The 12,327-nt window shown below is 37.1% G+C and overlaps 1 protein-coding gene across 2 annotated transcripts in view; it reads right to left on the bottom strand.

The window, feature by feature from the left end:
- Positions 1–12,327, bottom strand: part of LRRC8B (leucine rich repeat containing 8 VRAC subunit B) — a 66,572-nt gene that overhangs the window by 16,062 nt on the left and 38,183 nt on the right. The window contains exons 2-4 of one of the 2 annotated variants that reach the window (XM_045064823.1): positions 10,045–10,099; positions 1,892–2,039; positions 730–830 (exon numbers count right to left, since the gene is read on the bottom strand). The gene's annotated coding sequence lies outside the window, so the exon portion shown is untranslated. The remainder of the gene's footprint in view (positions 1–729; positions 831–1,891; positions 2,040–10,044; positions 10,100–12,327) is intronic. The other variant, XM_045064822.1, reaches the window with a different exon arrangement.

Genomic DNA, 12,327 nt, shown 5'->3' with positions numbered 1-12,327 from the left:
TGTCTGGAGCATCAGTTATGGCTTAAGAGCTGTGTTTAAACCATTCTTTGAAAATTCTTCTGAGCAAGCATTGCTTTATGTAAGTATCTGTTAGGATTAGAGGGATATATCAGTGCTACATTGGAAACAAACTGTGAGTTAATGCATGCTACTATGGGGACTCTCTCTCATAAGCACTGTTTTGATGTCAAAGTACTAATTCGATAAACGATTAAGGATATGTTCTATTATTACATTATTTTTGCCTTCAGAAACACAAGAGGCAGATTTTGCATTTTTTCATATTAAAAAGTATTCAGATAGTGCTCCTTACAGCAATGATTTATGTAATGTTCAACCTTAGCTATATCAACTGTTTAAAAAATAGCTAATTAGTAAAATCCAGACCATATAAGATGGAACAGAGGAAGAAAATAAAAGGAAATATTTGGATCTAATAGCATATCTGGTAAGAAAAAAAATTCACAGATTCACAGTAGTCTTTTAATGGATAAAGAGAGTGAACCAGATCGTCTCTAAGGGCTCTGCCAGCTCACAGTTTACGGCTGTATTTGTCCTCTTAAAGGTCCTGAGAGTTAAATTCATTTAAGACATACAACTGCAATTGCAGAAGAATGTAAACACGAACTGCCCAACCATGATATGGGTTGACAGAGAGCGAATATTTATTCAATGAAGAACACAAGTCAACATTGATCAAAATAATGTACTGTAAATATTTATACTTACTGGATGAAAAAGGTGAATCCAATAAGTTGACTGTGCTTCAATCAGGAGGCCGACACCTTTTGAAATTTCTTAGACACACCATCTCTGTGTTTGTCTTCATTCTATGAGAAAGCGTAGATATAATAGCTGCGGTATTTCAAACAAAAATGGAGACACTGTCTTCAGAGACCCACTCCATCATAAGACATGTTACGGCAAATGGATTTTCACAGATCAGTTTACTTTTGACACTGGAAGACATTTCGGCAAAGCTATATATACAGGACCCCACCCATATATGAGATCATACTCAGCCCCCAAACTCCCTTAAATTACAGAGAAGTTTCTACAGAGACTTAGATGTTAATATACTTTAAAATGCCATATTTACAACACTTAGATGAACATTTAGCTTTTCCAAGCAGCCTACATATGTTAATTTCTCTCATTCAGTCCTCATACACAGTTGGTCTTATTTGCATTTATCAGATGGCCTGTCAAATCACGTAATTTCGGCATCCTAATTTTAAACCACACACCTCTCCAAATAAGAAGGCTCAGTGCTCTTCAAATTTAGCCTACTGATTTCATTAGAAATTGTCACAAGTTAATAACTTTTGAAGACACAGCTCAGAAATATGGCTGAAATTCTCTGGAATTATGATATTATTAAATGAAGCTGTACTTTGTATTAGGTTTTTTTTTAATCTTGTAGGTTAATAAATACCATCCTAAGCATCTATATCAAATAATCATTTGTAGTAATTTAAACTGCATATATATATCAATCAGTTTGAAATATGGGGCCATTCTAAAACATATAAAATTTTTAAGTTGCTATGGAATTATATTCTGGTAATGCCTATGAACCTCTGAAAAGTTACTAGGAATGTTTATATATTTGCCCTGGTGATACAATCCTTTTTTGGTTTTATTAAGTACTTGAAATACAGCTCAGTGTATTAACCACAAATTGTATTTAAGATATTTTCAGTAATTCTCTTGTGACCTTGTCATTTTCAAAGATCAAAAAGCTGGGCATGTCTGAAATTTACTTTGGATTTACCAATCTATGTGCAATAAAGCTTGCTTGATAACTACTATCCAGTATCAAATTATTTTGTAGGCAGGAAGGCACAGTTAGTGTGTATGATAATCCAGCTGTGTACTAATTCATACTTACATAGTACCACTAGAGTATGAGTTTCTCATTCACAATTCATTTTTAGAAGGCTTCCAACATATGATACACAACTGCATTTATGTGCAGCAGATATGATAAAGATATTTGAGGTGTGAAACATTTTACATATTCTTCCATTGCTTTGCATCTATAATGTACCAGGAAAGAATTTATTATATAACTCCAGAATGCTACCCAGCCATCCTGATACTTCTTGTACAATACATTTTCTTTTAAAAATTACAAGCACATTTCTACTTTAAACACAGTATTTCTATGAAAGAAGAGAGTCACAAACCTTCAACTATAGTAATCTTTTAAAATATACATTTTTAAATATTAGTATGAGAAACTATTATAACTAATCTGTTAAGAGAACCACAGCTAACTATAGGTTTATCATATTAATACTAACTGAAAGTGATTTGTAAATAACTTTTCCTGTTTACCTTTTTTAAGATTTATAAGCTTTCCCCCTAATCACCTAATTCAGATTTCCATCAAGGAATTCCTTATAATAAGAGAGCAAATAAAAAGGTACAGTTTATAAGCTGATACCTGTTATCCTACTTTCAAAGCACTTTCATTTGTATTAATTGGTTTCAGAAAATAAACCGCTAAAGAAGTATTATTCTTCTTTACATTTTTAAAGCATGGAAAATAAAGGAGGCCCAAAGGAGCCATCCTGCCCAAGGTGACAAAACTGTCAAGAAATAATTCCAGTTAGAACCTGGGTCCCCAGACTCAAATCTCAAACCTTGTCCACAGCAGACCACGCTGTCTCATTAAATCCAATTAACTATGCCACTCTGTTCTTTCAAAGGCTAAAGAAAAAGCTATTTCTCTCTTTTCCCCAACTGCATCAGACTAAATATTTTGTCCCCCTAAAATACGTGTGTTGAAATCTTGATCTTGAACTTCCCAGCCTCCAGGCACTGTGAGAAATAAATATCTGCTAGTTAAGTCACCCAGTCTGTGCTAGCTTGTTAAAGGAGCCTGGACAAAAACATTAACTCACCCCAACAACTGCATTGTAACTGGGTTCCATTTTAATCTTTTGGAAAAAAAAAAAAAAGACGGAAATACACAGTTTTCTACCATGTCCACTCTAATATACTATAGAATCAACTTTCCCCAGCTAAACTTTTTCTACCAAACGTTTTCCACTGAACTAAGACTTCACTTATAAATAAATAAATACATAGCATCCAGGTTTCATGATGTATGAAAAACTCAAGCATTCTTATATATTACATGATGTTAATTTTTCTAATTAAAGTGTTTATCTCAAAGGCTAGAGCATAGCCTTTGTCACTACAAAATTTAACTGTTTGTGTATCTAGGAAATTTTTTCCAGACTGTATTTTTGCAAACAATAAGGATTCAATCTAAATCAGATCTCTATTTCTAATATACAAATGCACTAAATCAGTTCAAAGAAACCATGTTAAGAGTAAAGGATTTTGTGGCCTAATCCCACTCCTTTAGCTTTTAAACCTCATTCAAAAATCATAAAAGCTTTTCAAAGCACATGAATTCTTTGACAATCTCACCCCAAAGCCTCTAGGATTGAAACAAGAACACTCAAGTTAGGCATCTTTGCTTCCCACTAGTCCCTATTTTACTTTGAAAGCATTTCCAAAATAGTGAAAAAATAAACAAATGATGATCAGATGGTATTTAGAGTCATTCTATGCAGAGAACTGGACACTACTTCAAAGATCTCTGTCTCTGACCCCAGGCAGGGATATAACCAAACAATTTAAAACGGGGATTCTCTACGCTCTCACAGCAAATTGACTTAGAGATTGCCTTATATCCCCTCAAAATGTTTAGTACCACTTCTCATCAAAAGATGTTTCTTGGGTCTAACATACAACCAACTGAAGTTTCAATTCACCTCTCGAGTTCTCTCTCTGGGAAATCATGCATCAGTATCCTTGATTAACCTGCTCCTTTTCTTCAGATTAAATTAAATAACCCCTTGAGGCATTTTTCAGAGATGTGGTAATAATCATTCAGCATTTCTCAAGAACTTAAGTGATCACTAGCAAGACACTTGGTAACAGGTTTATGTCCTTTACCAATTGTTTCAGATCCTGTCAATAGAGCAACTTTCAAATAATAAACACTCTTCCCACATTTAGTTGTAGTTTTGAGACTTCCTGGAAGGGACCTAAGATTTATATAGTGAAGTGTTTCTCTAACATTAATATTCATAAAAATCATTGGAGAGCTTACTGAAACACAAAGTTCTAGGGATGCCTGGGTGGCTCAGTTGGTTAAGCATCTGCCTTCGGCTTGGGTCATGATCGAAAGGTCCTGGGATGAGTTCGGCATCGGGTTCCCTGCTCAGCCGGGAGCCTGCTTCTCCCTCTCTCTCTGCCTGCAGCTCCCCCTGCTTGTGCTCTCTGTCCCTCTGACAAATAAAGAAAATCTAAAAAAACCACACTTCAGAGTTTCTGATTCATTAGGTTTGAAGAAGGCCCCCAAAATGAGCACTTCTAAAAAACCCCTAGTTAATGTTGATGCTGTTGGTGCAGAGACCATTTTTTGAGAATCTAAGACAGTGGTTCTCAATTTTGGCTTCCCATTAGAGCAACCTAGAGTGCTTTAAAAAAACAAAAAACAACAAACAAACAAACAAACAAAAAAACCCAAACCCTCAAATCCAGGCCCTACTCCTATGATGGATCAAGCAATTCAACTGGTCTAGCTGAGACCAGTACTTTTTGGTTTGTTTTCTCCACATCTCCACAGGAAGAGAAAGCTCACAGGACAGACTGGCATTTAAATATCTGGGGAAAATGCCAGCCTTTTAAATCTTCTTGGAAGTTTCAGTAGATGTCTAGAGTGCTATCCCTCTACACAGATTACCAGTAACAGTGACCAGCCCACTCCATGAGCCCTTCAGAGACCCGAGAACCAGGTGTGTGAGGCAGGAGAACAGGGAGTCTCTGAGCTGTAGAGATTTGTAGGGTGAACTTGAAGAGGAATCAGACAATGAAGCCGAGCTGAAAGGCTATTTCAATCGTGTGGGTGAAATAATGAGGGAGAATTTTGCAACACGTTTGAAAAGAAAGCAATGACCGAAAGAGTCACTGTAAATGACAATCCAACATGACTTAGCAACAACAGATAAAGGGGTCCATGGAGAAGCAGAAGTCAAAAGGATTCAGATTTTGAGTCTATGGCATTACATAGTATCTTCCACAATTTCTAGCACATGGTGTACAACAAATATTTGTATAGTAATTAATGGAGCATATCAGAGAGCAGAAAGTAATATAGTCAGGTGTTAGGCAGGGTGTAGCTAAGGTCCTAGGACCTTCCCTGGGAGAGGCCAGTGCTTAGCCACATGTAGATGGGAAGGATTTGGGCTAACTATTCTGCATATTCTAAATATTAGTGGCTGAAAAAAATAATAAGGTTCTATTTCTCATGATTCTGGGGTGATTCTTTAACTTGATGGGATTGGCCAGCACAAGAGTGGCCGGAAGGTCCAGAATGCCTGTTCATCAGGCTGGTGGTTGGAGCTGGCTGCTGGCTGGCCTTCCAGTGTGACTTCTCATGGCTCTTTGAGGGTCCTGACATAGCGTGGCGGGGTTCAAAGATGGTGCTTTCCAAGCACGAAGGGGAAAACTGTAGTTCTTTACTGGCCCAGCTCTCAAAGCTACATGGTATCACGTCCACCACTTTTTATCAGTCAAAGGAGTCACAGAGCCAGCCCTGATTCCAGACAACAGAGGAGGGGAAATGTGACTTCTCAGTAGGAGGAGTGGTAACAGATAAACAGCTTGGGTTAACTCACCCTGCTTTCCCTGTGATTTCTAGTCATTTCCTCCTACATGCAAAGCAACACTCACCTTCTTCCAAGCTCCTAAAAATTTCATCTGACTATGGCATCAAGTTCAGGCTTGAAGTCCAGGATCTTGTCAGCTAAATTAGGTCTAGGGGGCTGTGGGACAGCATTCTTAAGGAATGTAGAAGTCCCGTTATCTAGCAGAGAAGATTCAGAAAGCATGGCCTTTCATCTTTTGAAGTCATAGTACAGGGTCTTACTGTGAGGCCCTGGGTTTTGTTTGTACCTTGAGATTATGTTCTCCTGGCAGCCGTGCTCTGGATCTGATCTCTACTTTGAGTACTTTTTGCTGGGTGGAAAAGCTGGGAATGAAGAACAGTTTTATCTACAACCCTAGACAATTCTGGAAGGGAACAATATCCAAAGTCTGCTTAAAATCAGACAATTTCTTCTTTCTTTGGTTGTGATGAAAAAAAGTCAATTGTCACTTCGAATATTTTTTTTTTATGTTTGAATACATTTTTTAATTCAACACAGGGCTTGAATTCATGACCCTGAGATCAATTCCTGAGCTGAGATAAAGAGTGGGACACTTAGCCCACTGAACCACCCAGGTTGGATATTCTGATTTTCTGCTGAAAAATCTCCTAAGTTAGATACACAAATCCATTAGGTTCATTTTCCATCTTCCACGTTACTGGAGGTGTCAGTCTTGTCAATTTTTCTGTCAGTATGCAACAAGGGTACCGTTTTATACCCCTCAATAGTGATTTCCTCACTGCCCTTCCAGCCACCATTAATAGTTGTCTCGCTTCCCTCCAAACCTTCACTGTGCCCTAGTCTCAAAGCCAATTCCAGATGTTTCATTAGGGCAGGACCTCACTTCTGGGTACCAATTTTTGCTTTAGATCTCTATTGCTATGCAAAAAACCATCCCAAAACTGAGTGGCTAAAACAACAATTTGTCACTTCTCATGATTCTGTGGGATAATTGGACAGATCTTGTGTTTCACATGGTGTTGGCTGGAATGTTGGGATGGCCGGAAGGTTTAAAATGCCAATCATAGGACTGGCATTCAGGCTGTCTGCTGGTCTTGCCGCTCAGTTTGGCTAATGACCAGGGGCCACTCCTCCACGTACATGGCTGGTTAGGCTTTCCCATGGCAAGGTGACTAAGTTCAAAGGAACGCTACAAGCCCCCAAGAGCAGAAGCTGCAAATCTCTTTAAAGTCCAGCCTTAGAAATTACTCCGCACCACTTCGGCCAGGTTTGAGGGTTCAAAAAAGGTAACCAAGCTGGTCTAGATTTTTAAAGGGAAGGGAAACGGACTCCAGCTGGAAAAATCACGAAGTGTTTACCACCATCTTTAATTCATGATAGGAACTCAAGAACATTTAAGTAGTAGATAATGCCACAGAAATGAATTCGTTCTTTGAGAGAGAGAACTGAGTGAGTGAAGAACAGAATCTCTCCCCTGAATAATATATCCCATGAAGAAGGATTCTTAGACCAGGAAGAGCAAAGGGGGAGCAAGAAGCAGGCTCAGTGAGAAAGAAGCACAGTGTTTCTGGAACGGAAATCAGTTTCAAGGAAAGAGTATGACATCATGGTCAATATCACTGAGAAACCAAAGGAGAGAAGTGATGTGTAACTACCATTCAGCAGTTTCTTATCCAAAGCTGCACAATGGTAATGGGTTTCCAAGACAATCATAAATAATATTCTAAATATTAGGAAAATTTATCATCTGAAGCCCCAGAAGACCGTTACTGAGTACAACAATTAACACCACAGGAATAACTCTAGAAATTCCAATTAAATCTGAGTTGTTCTGAACTTTAAAAAAATTGCTTTACTTTTCCTTGTTTCTGACAGTTAGGGAACACATGATTTTTTAAATGTAGATGGTAATTGTCTTTTTTAGGAAAAGGCTTCTCAGTTCTTTGATGCGGTCAGTAAGCTACCAAATTATCTAGAATACATTTAAAATGAAAGAAGCTGCAGTCACATTATAATATTAACATTGGCACATAAGCCACCAGTTGGTTATGTGATTCTTAGAATATGTAAGTAGAAGGAACCTTGGACCCTTCTCCACCATCTTCATTGTTTAATAAAATGTTTTTTTGACTCCCCCTCCCACCACCCCCAATAAGTAAGCCATCAAGTAGATCCAGACTCAGTTCTTGTGTAGTCTCTTGTGGATCTACATGCTTTCCTTTTGAATGTCTGGCTGATAGCAGAGATCATTTGCTTCTCCTACTCCTCCCATAGGTGACCTTCCTTTCACAAGAGCAGAATCATATGGGCTAGCTAACCCAGGAAGAAATTAGACTGTAACTCTACAAGTAAGAGAACTAAAGCATACAAATGTTTAAGTTACTTCTCCAGGGCCTGGAATTATGAACAAATTTCCTAATTTGTACAGAACTGGGAAGTTGATAGAATTGATAATGGCTACCTAGCCTAGTTACTAATAGGCCTCCTTAATGAATTCATGAATGTAGTCCAGAACATTTTTATTTTACAATTTTAAACCATAAATCAAAATGAGATTTTTTTTTTAAGTTCTAGGACAAACCAGTGTATTCAAGAAATACTAAAAATATGGTTAAGCCACTCATCTTAACCCTTTCTCTAAAGTTAATATTTAAATGCACTCAATTAGGGAGGCTAGGACTCCAAAGGTGCACTAAGGCAATATGAGACCTTGTTTCTACTTTCATGGGATTTATAATCCCATGAGAAGACATGCATAGTTGGAAGCACCACCATGCCAAGCTGTCACCAGGCCAAATGGGTGGTATGATGGGTAAACCTAATAAGTACTACATTTGATTCTATACAAAGAAAATACCCCCAAGAGAATGGGTGGGACATCCCTGAACAGTAGCACTTCTCAAAGAGAGGTCAGGATTTTAGTTTGTAGGATACCTACTCCATGCCTGGTGGAGGCTGAAGCATTCAGGAAATATAGATGTGCAAGACAGAAAGATCCCTGCTTTCAGGGATCTTACTGAGGAAGAAGGAAAGAGAGACAACCAAATATGTAAACACAATAAATTCATAAGTGCCATGAAGAATGTAGGGCTCCTTTAGATTGGACAGTCAGGGAAGGCCTCTTTAGATCTGAAGAGAGCCAGCCATGCAATGATATTGGGGAAGCTCATTCCAAGTAGAAGGAGCAAGAAGCTTAGAATGGGTGCAGATCAGAAGGGAGGCCTCTCAGCTGGGATGTTAGGAACTAAATGGGAGGGCCTGCAGCCAACATATAGAGTTTGGATAATAAATAGTCCAGGAGGAATGGAAAAGCCATTGAAGAGCCATAAGTAGAGAAGCAGCTGACCTGATATAAGCTGTTTTTTTTTTTAAGATGTTTTTTGAGAGGAGGGGAGATGGAGAGAGAGAGAGACTTAAGCAGACTCTGCACAGAGCATAGAGGTCAATGTGGGGCACATAGGCCCACGCGGGGCTCGATCTCATAACCCTGAGATCACAACCTGAGCCAAAGGCAAGAGCTGGGCACTTCACTGGTGCACTACCCAGGCACCCCTGATACTAGCTTTTAAAAATTCAGTTACTCAATGAATCAGCAGGGATATGTGAATATACTCAAGAAGTCAAAGGATCTATACTTTCATCTATAAAAGAAGGGTGTTCACGATACCCAGAGGACAGACCCAATGTCCTCACCACTGCTTCACCTGGATTACATATGTTCAGACCTGGGCAACACACTTTTCAAGACATTTGTCATATTCACAATACTAGAGAGTCATGCTACTTAATATAGTATACAAATTAATTGCTCATTATGTCAATGTCAAAAGTTCTGCCACAGAGCTAATTTAAGATTAATCTTCCACAAGTATTAAAGATAAATGATATTTGTAGAAAGCAACAGATATGGGACTTGTTTATTTCTGACTTCTGTAATCTGGGAAAGGGCGGCCATTGTTTATTTACAGAAGCATGGCAAATCAATTCCCTGCATAAAAAAGCACTACCTTAAGCAAAAATCAAAAAAATACAGACGTGGAATCATGGAGTCTAAGTCTGTCATAGACATTATATTTCTCAGATCTCTAAGGTTTAAAAAAATAACAACCTACATACACATATACTCTGCAATGTACAAGACCAACAAAGGACAGGAAGAGGACATTTTACCAAAACTTATACAGACTTAATTTTCTAGTTTATTAACTGGTTTAACTATATCAAAAGGATTTTATGCAAAAGATCTGTAAGGAATAACAGTCTCTTTTTACATATTAAGTATTCAGTATTTGCCCCAAGCTACCAATAATTATCTTTACCATGTGTTCACAATTCAAAATGTTAACCTTACCCGATGAATGCTGGTCAACTGGAAACTCTGCAATTAGTTTCTGTTTGAAAAATTCCTGAAGAGAAATCATAAACACATTATTACATTTTACTCAATGCAGCACTGCAAGACAAGTTATCTACTTACCTGATTCTAAGATTTCCAAGATATATAATAACTTTATGAGACATACAACTTAAAAAGTGAGTGTTATTATAGAAGTCAGCTTTCTGACCTCCTGCAAAAACACAAACCACTGTCACATGTTATACTTTCAGTGTCTTCACCACAGCAATTTATAAGGCATAAAATATGAACATTCAATTTTTATTTAAGAATGAGATAAACATTACATCTCAGGTTTAATTTATAACCTTATACATGTTTTTATAAGCTTATAAATTAAATTTATATTTTTATGATATGTTGTATGTAATTTATTTATATATAAAAATAAAAATATAAAATATATAACATATACAATTAAACAAAATAAATTATAAAATAAATATAAATGAATATTATTTACAAGTTTATAAATTAAACCTGAGATATGCTTATATCTTTATATTTTTAATATATAAAGATATACATATATATTTATTAAATATGTATATAATATATATTTATATATTTTATATTAAAAGTTTATAAATAAATATATTTATAAGTATAAAGAATAAAAAGCCATTGAAAATATCTACATTTCTTATATAAAAAGAGGAAGGGGGGTATTTGGGATAGTTTCTCTTTCAAGTTTTTACTGTTTTTGCTTTGGGGTTTTTTGTTATTGTTGCTTGCTGTTCTTTTATTTGACACAATTAAGCCATTGTAAAATTCAATGGCACAATATTTTTCCATCTTATTTTTTATCATAGGCTTTCTCAATGTTGTTACAGTTTCTGTAAACAGCATCTTTTTTTAAAAGGATTGTATTTTTAAGTCATTTCCACACCCAACTCACAAGGCCTGGACCAAGAGTCGCATGTTCCACTGAATGAACCAGCCAGGTGCCCCTCTAAACATGTTTCGATGGAAGCATAATAGTTCACACATAGATATGTCATAGTTCACAAAATTATTTTTGTATAAAGTCCTACATCTTCCCTTTTTACTACTAATAATAGTGTAAACATCCCTGTACACTATTCATATGATTTCCTTTGCATAGATCTCTAAAAGTGGGAGTGATGGGTCTGAGGGCATAAATGTTTTAAATTCTCTGATATATAACAACAAATTATTTCTCAAGAAGGTCATACTAATTTTCTTCTCCATAAACAGTATGAGTAGTACCCTTATGATATGTGGGAATCATCATTAAATAAACAAACAAACAAAACCTTGGCTAATTCCACCCCAAATTAGCTTATTGTTTATTTTGCATTTCTCTGACTCGGTTGAGTTGAATGCTTTTTAACATGTTTTACTAACAAGTTTCATTCTTCTTTTTTCTTCTTAAAAAATATTTATTCATCTGGCAGAAAGTAAGAGAGAGAGAGCACGTTTGCACGAGCACAAGCAGGGGGAGCCGCAGAGGGAGAGGGAGAAACAGGCTCCCTGCTCCATCCCAGGATGCTGAGCTCATTACCTAAGCCGAAGGCAGATGCTTAACCAACTGAGCCACCCAGGCGCCCCTCATTCTTCTTTTCTACTTCTTATTTACCTACACCAGAGGAATATTTTGCTGAGAAGATATAACTGTAATGAAAGCTTCCTCCTAACCACAACTTGTCATCTTAGAGTGAAGCCATTGTTGTCAAGTAAAAAAACAACAAAACGTAGTTCAGTTTCTTTATTCAGACTAAAACCAAATCACTCAAAACTAATTTTAGAAACTATAGCATAGGGGCACCTGGGTGGCTCAGTGGGTTAAGCCTCTGCCTTTGGCTCAGGTCATGATCCCTGTCCTGGGATAAAGCCCTGCATTGGGCTCTCTGCTCAACAGGGAGCCTGCTTTCCCCTCTCTCTCTGTCTGCCTCTCTGCCTACTTGTGATCTCTGTCTGTCAAATAAATAAATAAAATCTTAAAAAAAAAAAAAAAAAAAGAAAGAAACTAGCATAAGATATCGGCTTTCTTTCTCCCTAGCAGCAAAAGAAACTACAAGCTGGAAAAAGGAAATGTGAAAATACTAAATGACAATGCTTGTTAGAATAGAATCAATAGTCCACACGAGGCAGGAAAACCCAGGATTCGACTGTCAAGGGTAATGCTGATGGACCCAGCTGCTGACACAGGCTTCTCTGGTTTGCTCTGCTGCTATGGTAATGAGTGTTATGAAACTAGCATTACCTACTACCCCC

This window comes from Mustela putorius, unplaced genomic scaffold (genome assembly GCF_011764305.1).
Source record: "Mustela putorius furo isolate JIRA1106 unplaced genomic scaffold, ASM1176430v1.1 tig00003853_pilon_pilon_pilon, whole genome shotgun sequence".
Classification (NCBI taxonomy): domain Eukaryota; kingdom Metazoa; phylum Chordata; class Mammalia; order Carnivora; family Mustelidae; genus Mustela; species Mustela putorius.
The sequence above is the reverse complement of the archived record's forward strand: the minus strand, read 5'-3'. Positions and strand labels throughout refer to the sequence as shown.